Source organism: Amblyraja radiata, chromosome 21 (genome assembly GCF_010909765.2).
Source record: "Amblyraja radiata isolate CabotCenter1 chromosome 21, sAmbRad1.1.pri, whole genome shotgun sequence".
Taxonomy (NCBI): Eukaryota; Metazoa; Chordata; class Chondrichthyes; order Rajiformes; family Rajidae; genus Amblyraja; species Amblyraja radiata.
Genome location: NC_045976.1, coordinates 36682284 through 36698652, shown reverse-complemented (window position 1 = coordinate 36698652; position 16369 = coordinate 36682284). Strand labels below are relative to the sequence as shown.

General features: G+C 43.5%; 1 protein-coding gene across 7 annotated transcripts in view; it reads right to left on the bottom strand.

Moving 5' to 3' along the window:
* The window catches only part of plxna4 (plexin A4), a 538927-nt gene that overhangs the window by 499983 nt on the left and 22575 nt on the right, over window positions 1–16369 (bottom strand). The window lies entirely within an intron of this gene.

The window sequence follows — 16369 nt, the reverse complement described above, 5'->3', positions numbered from 1 at the left end:
CCCCAGTGTGTTGGATAGAACTAGCTTACAGGGTGATCATTGGTCGGGGTGGACTCAGTGGGCAGAGAGGCTTGTTTCCACACTGTATCACTAAAGTCTAAAGAAAGATGGAATGTTAACCGTGCAGTCAACCTTTAGTTCGTCCAACTACAGTGCTTTATAAATAAGGAAATATGGAGGTGGTGGGGAAAGTGAAAGAGGACACTAGAGGCACAGACAGTGAGAAACCTCTTCCCAGGATAGAAAAGTCAAATAGTAGTGGACATAGCTTTAGAGGAAAGAGGGGCAATGTTTAAAGGAGATGTCTAGGGCAAGCTTTTGTAATAAAGACGCAGGCTGGTCAGTGCCTGGAACGCATGGCTGGAATGATTATCGAGGCGGATATGATATTTAAGAGATTTTTGGATAATCATATGGATAAGCAGGGAATGGCGAGATAGATTTTGGGTAGGTGAGAGATGATCTTGATATTATGTTTGGCACAGACATTGTGGGCTGGGAAGTCTGTTCTTGTGCTATGCTTATCTATATTCTATATATATTCTATATATTCTATACAAGCCATTTAGAACGGAGACGAGGAAACACTTTTTCTCGCAGAGAGTGGTGAGTTTGTGGAATTCTCTGCCTCAGGTGGAGGCAGGTTCTCTGGATGCTTTCAAGAGAGAGCTAGATAGGACTTAAAAATAGCGGAGTCAGGGGATCTGGGGAGAGGGCAGGAACGGGGTACTGATTGGGGATGATCAGCCATGATCACATTGAATGGCGGTGCTGGCTCGAAGGGCCAAATGGCCTACTCCTGCACCTATTGTCTATATTATTATAACTATATATTCTATTTGTCGGCATCCTATACGTGGTGACTTATTGCATGCTTACGGTATGTAAAACAAATAATTTCGCTGTGACATGTCACTTGCCAACATAAAGTATCAATCGACAATATACTGACAGTAAAAGCTGAACAGTCTTCCTTTCTCCAGAAACGGTGGCTCAGGAGGTGACTCAAGGGATCTTTAAAACTACAAGGGAGTCCTTCAGCTTCACTCTCATTATTTTCCTCGGACACTATTATGTTTATGGAAGGTATGTGTTTCCATAGAACTTTCACAACAACAGATTCTTTTAGAACAATTTGTTTCGCAGATAATAAATGCAGCTGACAATTTACACCAAGCAAAGTTCCCCCGGCAGCAGAGAGAAGTGATGTGTGTGGGAGGGGGGGTTTCTTGAACTGATATTGGTTATAAACACCAGACAAGACACTGGAATTAATCGAGAGCAGGCGGGTGGGCCGATTCACATTTTAGCCAAGAGGAAGGGTCTCCATTTGTGCAGAGCTTTCTCAGAATGGCTTGGAGAAGAGCCTCTGATACAGTACCTACATTCACAATCCTTCCAATTCAGGACGGAGGGATTCCTCCCATCAAGTTACAGCTTGCCCCCAAGCTGCGACCCATCTCATCAGTCCACTTTCTGCACACATTGGAGTCAATTTAAAGTTGGAGAACACGGCAAAGGAAGTCGCACTGCGGCCTTCATGAAGTGGTCTCCTGTTTCCTGCTTGATCTGGCCAGCCAATTTCACACTAATTTACATTGCCCAGTTGGCCAAACTGAGGCTGCAATAACTCAAACTATTTGATGCTCGATCACAAGGCATTGTATGAATGATTTCACTGTTTGACCCAGAGACAATAATTCCGTCAAATTCCACTTCTGATGAACAGCGGACACGGCAGGAAGTCTGAATTGCCTCCAGGAAAGGTCAATGGATGAAGCGAAGTGTGTGACCTTCCCTTTGAGAGGCCCTTATTATTGTTCATCCTTCGGAGGGCCTTTCTCGTCAACGTGGATGATGTGAGCAGAAGGGAAGAGAACACAGGGTATCGATCTAGTGGAAAGAATTAACTTCCCTAGTTAATTCTTTTAATGCTATTGTTTAAATGCTAGTGGACTAGAGTCCAATTCATCAGGAGTGTTTTTAGTTTAGTTCAGTTTAGAGATACAGCGTGGAAACAGGCCACCCACGCAGGTCACAGGGAGAACGTAAAACTCCGTACAGACAGCACCCGTAGCCAGGTTCAAACCCGCGTCCCTGGCGCTGTAAGGCAGCAACTCTACCGCTGCGCCTCCGTGCTGCCCACTATTTTCTACAACAACTTCAACAATGATGAATAAAGAAACATTGCATCCTCGAAGGATCCTGGCATCATGCAATCCGTATTATAAATCCAGTTACTCAAGCACAATTAAACAATATGCACTCATAGAAAATAGGTGCAGGAGTAGGCCATTCGGCCCTTCGAGCCTGCACCGCCATTCAATATGATCATGGCTGATCATCCAACTCAGTATCCTGTACCTGCCTTCTCTCCATACCCCCTGATCCCTTTAGCCACAAGGGCCACATCTAACTCCTCTTAAATATAGCCAATGAACTGGCCTCAACTACCTTCTGTGGCAGAGAATTCCAGAGATTCACCACTCTCTGTGTGAAAAATGTTTTCCTCGGGCTCATAAGATGGTTTCCAGGGGCTACAGGTAATAATCTAAGATAAAACTACAATTTTGGTCTTCATTTGCTTTTCTTTGAATAAGGTGGAGTGGAGCGAATATAAAAACAGGATGCAATCTGCAGTCATTAAGAGAACGGAAGTTTGTTCCCAAGTTTTCACATTGCCACTGCAGAGGACCTCTGAGCCGAGCTTTCCGAATGTAGCAAAACTTCCTTTTCTCATGCTCAACCAAAAAAAACACTTTATTGAAGCATAGAACTCCTCCGCCATTATTAACATTTTGCCAATCATCAATCCATACACTTTCTTTCCAGATCGAGATAAAATTCTGGAGTTGCAAGAGATTCTGTAATCAGCTTGGACCCAAACAATCAAGATAGGAAACGTTCCATCACATTGACATCCATTCAAGACCCAGAGTGAAAATCCAGCTCACTGATCCATTGCCGTCTTTGTTCGAGAGCCTTGCTTTGTTTCTTAAACTCCTTTCTCCCTCAAGATTTAAAATATGTTCTATTATATATTCCAGCATAGGAGACCGGTTGGCCTATCATCCATATACTGGTTCCTGGAAGAATCTACCCCAATCATTCATCTCTGCTTTTCCCTCCAGATGCAAAAGAAAGATCTCCAGCTATTCAGTAGCGTACATTTATGCAATCCTCTCGGGTGGTGAATCAGTTTCCACCACATTTTCAGGGTAGCGCAGACAAGATTGCAACATCTGGACTACAGACCCGCAAACAGGAGTTCAAATCCCACTAGGTTGGTTGAGAATTTAAATTCAAGGAACTAATTAAAACCTAGATAAAGAGGTGTAATCTTTCATGGGAAGCATTAACACTACAGGATTGTTGTGAACCCATAACTTTATTTTTAATTCAATATCCTTCAGGGAATGAAATAGATCATCCTTACCTGGTCTGATCTACATGTGACTACAGGCCCATCAATAGGGTTGATTCTTAATTGACTTCTGAAACCAGGCTTTTTCCAGAGGCGATAGAGACGGAGAATAAATAATATCTTGCCAGTGACATTGCAATTTTATGAATGAATGGATAGAAAACTCATTGCTTAGACAACATTCTCCCTTCTTCCCAATTCCTTGTATGCGTGCCTTTTGGCTACCAATAATAGCCAAAGTCAAATTCTTGAATGCATGGGACATTCATCACATGCCTGTACCTCATACTAATGTTCTCCATGGCTTCAATATCTCCATTGGTATGAAAAGGTCAAGAGGAAGTATTATGAATATAGACTCATTCTGATGAAACAATGAACTACAGATGTGGTTTACACAAAAGGACAAATAGCTGGAGGAACTGAGCGGGTCAGGCAGCTTCTCTGGAGAACATGGGTAGAAGGGTCCCGACCCCTATCCATGTTCTCCAGAGAGGCTGCCTGATCTGCTGAGTTACTCCAACAAGGTGTGTGCATCTACATTTCTTTCTCAGTTTGAAACACTCAGTAATGACGCACTCCCAATAAATAAACTACCTTCCAATAAATGCGGCCTTTAGGGAATGCAACATTTCTTCGGATCTGTATTGAGGGCAGCAAGACTGGCTCCACCACATACCAAAGCTTTGCCATGCTGCAAAGTCTTAATGATGATTTGGAGTTCCTTTGAATACACAAATTGATACATATAAATCATGTACAAACCCTTGTCAGAGCGCTATTCTCCTATTTCCTGCTCTTGTTATAATTGATGGCTAGGCTGTTTAAACTGGAAAGAGTTTGATGCTGGGACTTCGTTGAGTTTAATTATCAAAATTCTGAGCAAAGCAGTGTGATTAAGATTGGAAAATCCAGTCACACCTTAGCAGGTGGCTGTCAGTTCCATTCAAAAGCTTTTCAGGTGTTGCCAATGAAAATGCTCTATAATGCCCCTGTCCCAATTAGGAAACCTGAACAGAAATCTCTGAAGATTTTGCGGTCCTCCCACTGTTTCCGTGCGGTTCCCGGAGGTTTTTGTCAGTCTCCCTACCTGCTTCCACTACCTGCACACTCCGGCAACCACCTGCAACCTCCGGGAACCGCACGGAAACCTTGGAACAGGGGCATTAAGCTCCAATTGTCATGCCTTGCAACACAACACCAGTGTCCAAAAGTGCAACTGGAATAAACAATGCAGTGGTGAGTCCACTCTCATATTTAACTTGATCATAGGGATTCTGCACTTCAATACCCAATGCTCACTTCAGCTAGAAGGTTCAATGATTTCCGGGACTTCCCCATGTTCCTTGCCACACGTCCCTTCTAAAATCCATTACCTTTGGCTTTGAAACTTACTATCGACCACAAATGACCAGTGATTGAGTTAAGTGCTCAACTCACTCCCCACCCTTCCTGCTTGATCATAAGTAGTCCTGATCAGCAGAAATCGGGAGACGCAAGATGGCGTCCAAAACCAGGCAACTCACTGTGTGCCAGTCACAGAAGTGGACACGCAATCACGCATTGCAGTCGCTCCACTCTTTGAAGTCTCTACTCCAACAGTAAAATTTCTTATTCCCTTTATCGTGTACCTGTACACTGTGGGTGGCTCACTTGTAATCATGTATTGTCTCTCTGCTGACAGATTAGAACGCAACAAAAGCTTTTCACTGTACCTCGGTACACATAATAAACTCAACTGAACTCACCTTCCCAAACGTCAAGAAGACTCCACACATGGAACCAGATTTCTCTTCCACCCTCCTTCCCATTACATCCACAACGATCCTCGTAAGTGATCACACTGCAGTGACAGGTTTGGCTTTCACCCATCTGAAGGATAACTTCTTCAATCGGAGGGTGCGAGGTACAGTAGTTGAGGCAGGTACTATAACAATATTTAAGAGATATTTGGACAGGTACATGGATTGGAAAGGTTTAGAGGGATATGGGCCAAATGCGAGCAAATAGGAATAGCTTAGATGGTCAGCATGGCCGAGTTAGACCAAAGGGCCCATTTCCATGCTAGGACACCGTGTGACAATTCAAAACACAACCTTTTTTTGAGGGTCCATGCAAGTTAATTATTGAATAAGCAAGTGGGCATGATAGACATTCACTTTTCACTGGGATTTCTTGGTAAATGCAGAATACAGCCAACTCGGTCCATGACCAGGGATATCATTGTAACCCAAATAAAATCAACTCAGCCCTCCGCAGTTGAATCTGGAACTTTTCACACAAAAACCGACAGTGCTCTTGGCCACCAAGAGAGCATTCACGAGTCGTTATGGCACGGGTGACTCTTAGTGAAACAGATCGGCAGCATCACTGGCTGAACGAGCAAACAGTGGTGGTCAGGTAGCAAGACAAGACCCCAGCACCAACACCTTGACATAAATACATCGCCAATCCACGTAGATGCGTCACTGTGGCACAGCGGTAGTGTTGCTGCCAGACAGCACCAGAGCCCCGGGTTCGATCCCGAGTGCTGATTCTCTGTGAGCAGAGTTTGTACGTTGCTCCTGTGACAGCATGGATTTTCACCCACATCCCAAAGACAAGCAGGTTTGGAGGTTAACAAAGGTAGACAAAAGTGCTGGAGAAACTCAGCGGGTGCGGCAGCATCTATGGAGCGGAGGAAATATTTCCATCGCTCCATAGATGCTGCTGCACCCGCTGAGTTTCTCCAGCACTTTTGTCTACCTTTGATTATCCAGCATCTGCAGTTCCTTCTAAAACAGGTTTGTAGGTTAATTGGCTTCCACAAATTGTCCCCAATGCTTAGGATGTGAAACTGGGATAACGGGCGATCATTGGTCAGTGCAGGCTCGGTGGGCCGAAGGGTCTGTTTCCACGCTGTATCTCTAAACTAAACCCACTCAACCCACCAGAACTGTGGAAGGGCCTTCACCACATGGAAGGCCCCGATTTAATAAAGACGGCTCGCTAATCTTCTGAAAGGTTAATTACAATAAATACCCAGTGATGACCACGTCCACAGAATGTGTCATTAAAAGGTTTACATCGAAACTCAAGAAGTAATTGAAGAAAAATGGTACAATGAATGCACGATAACATCCTTGCAGATGCTCGGCTTTGTATGAGTGCAATAATCGTTGACTAACAAGCATTAAGATTGGTAAAAGTGCATTTGTCGGAAGCAAAGAAAATGCATCCTGTTCTAGACTTTTTAAAATTGAAACCTTCGCTGCTATTGTCTTTTAAATCAAATTGTAATCATGTTGTGTCCTCCCTCCAAAACAGGCTGCTATGAAATAAAATGCAATCATTTTGCTATTCACTGTTTGATAGCACTTCCTCTATTGTTGAGATTCAATTTAATTAGAGAATGTAATAGATTGTTCTTTGTTCCCTATGTTGCAGTTACTTACACATTGTGCAGTGCCAGAGCTCCACGTCTCTGGTGAGGTGCTTATTCCATTCGTGCAAGCCTGGTTTGACCACTTTCTTATCTAATATTGCACTGGACTCTTCCCAGAGAGGGTTATAGGATAGCAATATGAAATACAGCTGGTTGATTTTTCACCCGGCTCAAACTGCGCCTCTACTTCCTAAGATTAGCAATGTTACAAAATTTTGAGATTTTAAAAATCAAGCCTGTAATTTAACCCATCAGATAAAGCATAAAAATAAGTTTAATTTGACACCTAATTCACTTTCATATCTCAAGTATTTAAAAAGTTATGGCCATTTTCATACTCGGAAATGAGCATCTTGTTCCCTATTGATTTTCTATGGACATAACAAAAAAGTTGTGATCGTGAACAGTCAAAAGCCCATAACTTTCTTAAAAATTAAGAGAACTGAATGAAATTTTCAGTTATCATAGATTGAAGCATTCTGAAACAAATATAAAATAATCTTACTTGGATGACCTGAAATTAAAGCATATAATTAGTTAGTTACCTAATTGTAGCTAATTTCAGACTTCAATTACTAGATCTAAACATCTATCCATTTCTTAATAAATGATTAACATTTTTAAATAGCCTAAATGTCCAAATAATATTCACAAATAATTCACAATAAAACATGATTTTTAAATCTCATTTACATTAATTTATAGGCCAAATGGAAGGAATTCAGTGTTTAATTGCTGTAAATAAATGCCCATTTAAATCAGCTTTCCAGTGGGATCCTGTGGAACGCGCTGGTTTAGAACGTTCACATTGCGGTAGATTTGTGCCCCAAATGCCCAGAAAAATACTGCGCGATATAATGGGCCCAAAATGAGCTACTCGCAATATTAAACTTTGTATAAAGGGATCTTTAGAAGCCCTTTTTAATGTAAAAATATACAACCTACCTTCTGCGGTTTGCTTTATGAGACCCTGCGGTTGCTGGCGGTCGCGGGTTTAGAGATTGATTTTTAAACTACTATAACTATTATTCAAGGCCTTTAAACCTAATAATAGCTTTTGCGACGGGGTCTTCCAGCGATTTTTCGTTAATAATTAACTAGGCTGAACATCTTCGATTTGAACAGCCTAGAGAAAATCGCGTTTTAAACCCGCCCCCCTCTAAACGGCGCCAAAATCGCGCACACCCGCAGCGGCAGATTTTCAAAGACGCTTCAGGTAGGCTTTGCAACATACCTACTAAGATTACGGAGAGTCGGTATGTCAAGGAGAACTCTCTCTAACTTCTACAGTTGCACAGTAGAGAGCATGCTGACCGGTTGCATCGTGGCTTGGTTCGGCAACTCGAGTGCCCAGGAGCGAAAAAGACTACAAAAAGTAGCAAACACTGCCCAGTCCATCATCGGCTCTGACCTTCCTACCATCGAGGGGGATCTATCGCAGTCGCTGCCTCAAACAGGCTGGCAGCATCATCAAGGACCCACATCATCCTGGCCACTCACTCATCTCCCCGCTACCTTCAGGTAGAAGGTACAGGAGCCTGAAGACTGCAACGTCCAGGTTCAGAAACAGCTCCTTCCTCCCAGCCATCAGGCTATTGAACTAAACTCAAACAAAACTCTGAACATTAATAGCCCATTATCAGTTTACTTACACTTTATCTGTTTTATTTAGTCATGTGTGTATATATTTATACAATGGTATATGGACACACTGATATGTTTTGTATTCATGCCTTCTATAATTCTCTTGTGCTGAAGCAAAGCAAGAATTTCATTGTCCCATCTGGGACACATGACAATAAACTCTATTGAATCTTGAGCTCAACTGCATTGTGCAAAAATACATACAGATACTGACTGCACCTGTTAAAGTCATAGTTACACAGCATGGAAACAGACCCTTCAGCCCAACTCATCCATTCTGACCGAGCTGCCGAACCCAGCTGGTCCCACCTATCTGTGCCTGCCCATATCTATCCAAATCTCTCCCATTCATGGAAATGTCTGCGTGCCTTTTAAATAAAGTAATTGTACCCTCCTCTATCTCGTCCTCTGGCAGCTTGTTCCATATAAGCACCACCCTTTGAGTGGAAAAAGTTGCCCCTCAGATCAGTGGCGTAGGGTGGGTTTTGCGCGCCCGGGGCAGTTTAAAATATTGCGCCTCCTCATTAGCGGTTTTTGGTCTCTTCCTTCGGGGGATGCGACTTCTTTTGTCGTATCCCCCGTCTCCGCCTGCGCCGAGGCCTAATGGCGGCTTCGGAGCTGGGCAGCGGCAGCGGCGACAGTGGCAGCGGCGACCAATACTCGGAGCTGGGCAGCGGCAACGGCGGCTTTGACAGCGGCGGCCTGGCCTCGGAGCGGGGGCAGCGGCAGCGGCCACACGGCATCGGAGCTGGAGCAGCGGCAGCGGCGACCTGGCCTCGGAGCTGGGACAGCGGCGACCAGAACTCGGAGCTGGGGCACATTCCAGTGGCAGCGGCCACTCGACCCGACCACGGGCCCAGTGGATGACAGCGGCGGCTGGGACAGTGGCAGTGGCCTCGGCGCAGAGATCGCTGGTTGGTTAAAATTGTTGGATACATTTTTAGGGGCGCAAAAAAATTGTTAGATAAAAAAAATTATAAAATGGCAAAAAAAATTACATTTTATTACAATAATTCAGGGGAAGGCTGCTAAAGAGGTGCAGCGTGCCTTTTGAACAATTTTTTTTGGCATTTTATTTAAAAAAATTATCCAACTATTTTTTTGCGCCCCTAAAAATTTAGCGCCCGGGGCAACCGCCCCTCTGGCCACCCCCCCCCCCCACGCTACGCCACTGCCTCAGAACCTCTTTGAATCTTTCCTCTCTCACATTTAAGCTATGCATCCTACCCTGGGGAAAGGACTGTGGCTATTCATCTTTTCTCCTTAAGGGCCTGTCCCACTATACGAGGTAATTCAAGAGTTCTTCCGAGTTCCCCCCCCCCCCCCGAGTCGAACTCGGAGAACGTCCGCAGTAGGAGTTTGTGGATGTCTCGTAGCGGCTCGACGAGTAACGGTAGGTACTCGGGAAATCCGGTAAACTCGTGACGTTTTTTCAACACTGTGAAAAATGTCCACGAGTAAAGAAAATACTCGCCATGAAAAGAATTGTTACTTTTTACTCGTACGAGCCGCTACGAGACACCCACGAACTCCTACGGACCCGCTACGGGCAATCTCCGAGTTCGAATCAGGGGAAAACTCGGGAGAACTCTTGAATTACCTCGTACAGTGGGACAGGCCCTCTACTTCATGATTTTATATACCTCTATTAGGTCACCCCTCAACCTCCTACACTCCTGTGAAAAAAGTCTTACCCTATCTCAAGCCCTTCAGCAAGGAACCATTTGCTCGCAGGCAGAATAATGCTCCCCAGCCACTGTAACATAAATAGCATCTGAAGTTCCTTCCTACACAATACTTTATACTCCTTTCTTTTGCATTAGTGCCTGTGGGCTAAACTAAGTTATGAAACCCTTCAACATCCGATATCCCCACACACGGCAAGAACCGAATAAGTTTTCCCCCCCCAAAAAATACATTTTTTAACATTGTATAAAATATTGAAAATTTGATTTGAAATGTTTCAAGTTGTTGGTTTCTAATATCAATGATGTGAATATTGACGAAAATGTAGGTTAACAATTTAATTCAAGTCAATGGCTGGTGATCTGAATCCATCCCCTTGCTATCCACTCTGTGTATACCTGACTGTGTGGCACAGTACGATACCAACTCGATCTTGACACTAGTCGACGACACCACTGTTGTCAACTAGAACAATGAGACAAAGTACAGGAAAGGGATCAAGAACCTTGGGTCATTATGTCAGGACAACAACCCAACCGGGCAAAAGTGTTGGTTGATCTAATAACCAAGGGGATGAACCCAACCCTGTCCTCATCAGCAGAGCTGCTGAAGAGATGATCGATAGCTTTGAGGTTCCTAGACATCCATAAATCATGGAGAACCTGATCTGAACCTGATCTCCATGCAGCAGAACCTGATCTCCAGTTGTCTCAGTCTTCTGCCAAGCATATTTTTCTACCAAGAACAAGATATTCATGTGACAGGAGAAGAATTCAGCCCATCAAGTCTACTCCGCCATTCAATCATGGCTGATCTATCTCTCCCTCCTAATCCCATTCCCCTTCCCTCTCCCCATAACCTCTGGCATCTGTACTAATCAAGAATCTATCTATCTCTGCCTTAAATATATCCACTAACTTTGCCTCCACAACCTTCTGTGGCAAATAATTCCACAGATTCGCCACCCTCCAACTAAAGAAATTCCTCCTCATCTCCTTCCTTAAAGAACGTCCTTTAATTCTGAGGCAGTGACCTCTAGTCCTAGACTCTCCCACTAGTGGAAACATCCTTTCCACATCCACTCTATCCAAGCCTTTCACTATTCTGTACGTTTCAATGAAGTCCCCCCTCAATCTTCAAAACTCCTGCGAATACAGACCCAGTGCCCACAAACGCTCATCATACATTAACCCACTCATTCCTGGGATCAATCATTGCAGCTGTGCATGATTTTTTTTTAGACAATTTCTAATTCAATGGGTTAGCAAACCAGGTTCTCACCCCAGGAGTTGAGTTCTAAAAACCCAAGCCAAGTGAAGAAATAGCTTCCCTCTCCCTGTTACGTCGATGGATCTGAGCTTTTCTTGTGCTCACAGCTCAGTTGGGCTGCCTAAGGGTTGGTAAAGCTCACGCCATCCCCTGTAATTTTGTTTTCATGCTAACTAGTTCCTCCTCCATTCACTGCAAAGTGGTGAGAATTCAACAATTCCTTTTTTCTCACACTGCCCAAAATTAACTGGCTGGTTTATTGATTTTCGGAGTGCGAGTGACTGCAAGCCATATGCATATTTCAATTTATAAGTAAGTCTTTCCACTATAAGTACAGATATAATCTTCAGTATGCATCCTTCTCCTCTTAAATAATGACCAGTCTGTTGCGCTGTGAAGGGTCTCTTGCAATCTGACACAAGTTTCAAAGTTGTCTGACACCTTCCGAACATGTGTACCTACATCATTTGCTTTGTAAAATTAGGAAAGATAGATTTGACCCAAATCCTTGGAATAGATACATCGGGTTAGTCGGATATCCATGCATCGGTGTGTGGATGCGGCTCAAGTTATTCTAAACCTTTTAAGATATTTGCTTTGATTTTATTTACAATTAAACCAGAGGGGTTACAATTTAATAGTACTTCACTTCTGGTAAAACCAGGACACAGAGGTTGTGAAAAGCACTATATAGACAGAAGCCATTCATTTCACTGGGGTTTAGTGCAGAACTAAGCTAGAATGACAGAAGAATGGGAGATCGGGAGAGAGTCGGGGCAGATAATAATCCAGAAACGCATTTGCACCCATCTTGGTTTCAACCACTGGGAAATGAGCTGGGTCATCGGAATCTGGCCTCCACAGTCGGCAACCTGCCACCGATTGTTCTTGGCAACTAGAGACATGCTGGAATATCCAGTTGGAAAGGTGCCATATGCAGCCATATAGAATCGTCCAGCAGGCAGCAAGACCCCTGGTTCCAATAAGCCCACACTGGTCATCACGCATTCAGTTACACTAATTGCACTCATGGACCCATGTTGATCTTATGGACTTACAAGGATAGGACAGGTTTAGAGGGATATGGGCCATATGTAGGCAGATGGGACTAGTGCAGATGGGACATGTTAGCCGGTGTGGGCCGGTGTGGAGGTCAGGCCAAAGGGCCTGTTTCCATGCAGTAAGATATGCAGTGCAAAGTAAAGATGACCATTGCTCCAAGCTATGCTCCGATGTTATATCCCACCATCGATGCTCCCTCACATTTTACACGACTCTTACAACAACTTCTTTCTATTATATTCCAAGACCAAATCCAGAGAAAGGCAACTTCCAACAGCCAGAATGACCCATCTCTGAGCTGCAGAAAACATTCTCCCTCTCAGTTGGTTTTAAGCTCCAATTAATACACAGATTAAATAATAGAAACCAACAAACATTACTCCCACACAAAAATGCACAGTGACTGTCACAATGAAATCTTGAAACAATTAAATTCTGACACTCCAGAATCACTAAAATTAATTCAGAACTAAATATTAGTTATGACTTTAAGAGCGTGATTATGTCATCATCAAAGAAAGAATAAAACAGGAGCACTAATACACGATTGTATAATAATTGTAAACATTTAGGCCTGTACTCCACCGATGCAACTAGGTTAACTGGGATTCATTCCTCTTAAAGATTCATTCAATGCTCCACGTTAAAACCGCTATTAATTATGGTTAATGAGAGTCTAGGCAATAACCTGATAATGAGAAGAAGAATCTCTTCACCAACAGCGACTTCAAGCGACTTGTGTCAGGGAGGGTGGAGGATGGTGGAAATCTAACACAGTTTTGAGAACACTCACCACTATCTCAATCTTCAGTTTCACATCTTGCTCTGAGAGTGCAGGATCACATCAATTGATAACGTTTGGTTAACGATTGTCCCCAGCAGTTTCAATCAATCAATCTTAATTGCAATTGCTCAGAAATAAAATCCATTATTCGGAAAACTGCTGATAGGCCTCAAAAACCACACTGCCATCTAATTCACGTGGCTTCCAATTGTTTAGGTTCCCAAATATCCATCCATCTCAATTCCGCAGAACAGAACATGGCACGGGCATGATTATTGACGCTTCTTTGATGATATCTTTTTGTAACGGCCAACAAAACTACTGAGGCCTGGCCTAGCTGGCCATCCGCGAGTCACAGCGACAGGCGGAAGGAGGCTCTGCCTGAGCCGGCTGCCTGTTCCCTTTTCCGGGGTTACGTCCGTGCCAGGGTGGTATCAGAGATTAGTATACAAACTTAAAGCACATGGTATTGGGGGTTCAGTATTGATGTGGCTAGAGAACTGGCTGGCAAACAGTAAGCAAAGAGTGGGAGTAAACGGGTCCTTTTCAGAATGGCAGGCAGTGACTAGTGGGGTACCGCAAGGCTCAGTGCTGGGACCCCAGCTATTTACAATATATATTAATGATCTGGATGAGGGAATTGAATGCAACATCTCCAAGTTTGCGGATGACACGAAGCTGGGGGGCAGTGTTAGCTGTGAGAAGGATGCTAGGAAGCTGCAAGGTGACTTGGATAGGTTGGGTGAGTGGACAAATGCATGGCAGATGCAGTATAATGTGGATAAATGTGAGGTTATCCACTTTGGTGGCAAAAACAGAAAAGTAGACTATTATCTGAATGGTGGCAGATTAGGAAAAGGGGAGATGCAACGAGACCTGGGTGTCATGGTACACCAGTCATTGAAAGTAGGAATGCAGGTGCAGCAGGCAGTGAAGAAAGCAAATGGTATGTTAGCATTCATAGCAAAAGGATTTGAGTATAAGAGCAGGGAGGTTCTACTGCAGTTGTACAGGGTCTTGGTGAGAGTATTGCGTACAGTTTTGGTCTCCTAATCTGAGGAAAGACATTCTTGCCATAGAGGGAGTACAGAGAAGGTTCACCAGACTGATTCCTGGGATGGCAGGACTTTCATATGAAGAAAGACTGGATAGACTCGGCTTGTACACGCTGGAATTCAGAAGATTGAGGGGGGAATCTTATAGAAACTTACAAAATTCTTAAGGGATTGAACAGGCTAGATGCAGGAAGATTAGTCCCGATGTTGGGGAAGTCCAGAACTAGGGGTCACAGTTTAAGGATAAGAGGGAAGTCTTTTAGGACCGAGATTAGAAAATCATTTTTTACACAGAGAGTGGTGAATCTGTGGAATTCTCTGCCACATAAGGTAGTTGAGGCCAGTTCATAGGCTATATTTAAGAGGGAGTTAGATGTGGCCCTTGTGGCTAAAGGGATCAGGGGGTATGGAGAGAAGGCAGGGATGGGATACTGAGTTGGATGATCAGCCATGATCATATCGAATGGCGGTGCAGGCTCGAAAGGCCGAATGGCCTACTCCTGCACCTATTTTCTATGTTTCTATGTTTCTATGACTACGGGCTGTCCACGGGCGCCCTGGGGGATTTCCGGGACCGCGGGGGGTTGATTGCATCCTTGACAAGGATTGTAATGTACTTGTTTACGAATATATTTGACATTTAAGAATATTTGTTTAGATAATTGGCTGATTTTGTATTAAGGTGGCGGGTTTAGTATTTGGTTACAATGTTTGGTATTGTTTTGTATTGTATATATTATTCTTGCAATAACTGAGTAAGTTTATTTTTGTTCAAAAAAACCATAACTGCCGACAGCAGAGCGTGGGTCAATCACACCGTACTGTAGGTTTCAGGCTTCAGTCTCTCTGTGGTTCAGACATTACCACCATCCATCATCAAAAACTGGCAACAGGTAGAAAGGCTATCAGAAAATTTACAATAGACATAGTCGTCGATTGCTCCATGTCTGAGAGAATCTTACAAGAGCTATCCAACCTCATCACTCCTTGCAGAACTGGGTCTGTAGCCCTGAGGGACATAGCTCTTTAAGTTCACCAAGTGCAGTATAAAGATGATGAGGTTTCTGCCCTCTCCCTCTGGCACTGAGTTTTAGACCCTTACAATCCTCTGAGTGAAAACAAATTTCTAATCTCCCTTCTAACAATCAGTTTAAAGCATTTGGTCTTTGACACTTCTTCTCTGCTGGTTCGAGGTTATGCTGGGAGTTAAAAACTGGTCCAATTTCAGTACCTGCACTGCTCTCGAGTTTGGTAATAGTCTGAATATAGGCATATTATGAGGGATTAATAGTCAAAATACAGAGAGATTACTTTGCAAGCATTCTATCGCAACAATATCCCTTTATATAGTCAACTACATACAGAATTACCCCATGCAATAAAAAGGCTACTACATCCAAAAACCTAAATGTGACAGTATACATTTCATTGACAAACCTTTACAAATAGTAAACAATTAACTATCCCTTCCACATGATGGACTGGTTACTTCTATACTAACATATCTTCAGGAATAAGATTACCCACTCACCAAGGAATCACATATGTAGTGTGAAAAATATAATGTTGCATTAAAACTCATAAATTATCCTTGGTTACACAGCATCCTGGTAAATGCCTGTGGGTTAGCAATCCTATGGAGCGCGGGCAGGCTGCAGAGCCAGTGGTCAAAGTGCCAGCACAGTGGTGATTTTGCACTCAAATGTCAATGGCTCCCTGCATTAGGACACAATACTTCCCAAGTGTCCACAAACTCAAATGACACCAAAACACCAATCAATTCAACAAGGTTCTTTCATTTATCAAGCTGCCAAAAACCACCAGATCTCCACTAAAACAATTAACTTTCCAGCAGTGCTGACCAACTTTGTTTGCGTCTTTGCTGGAAGTGAAGTTGATTCACCAACTTCCAATGGTCATGCATATCCCGAACGTACTTGCTCTTGAGGCCAGCTCTCCAGCACCAGGTCACGAACACCAAATCACACAGATTTAAAAGACTGAAAATGCTTCAGTGTTGT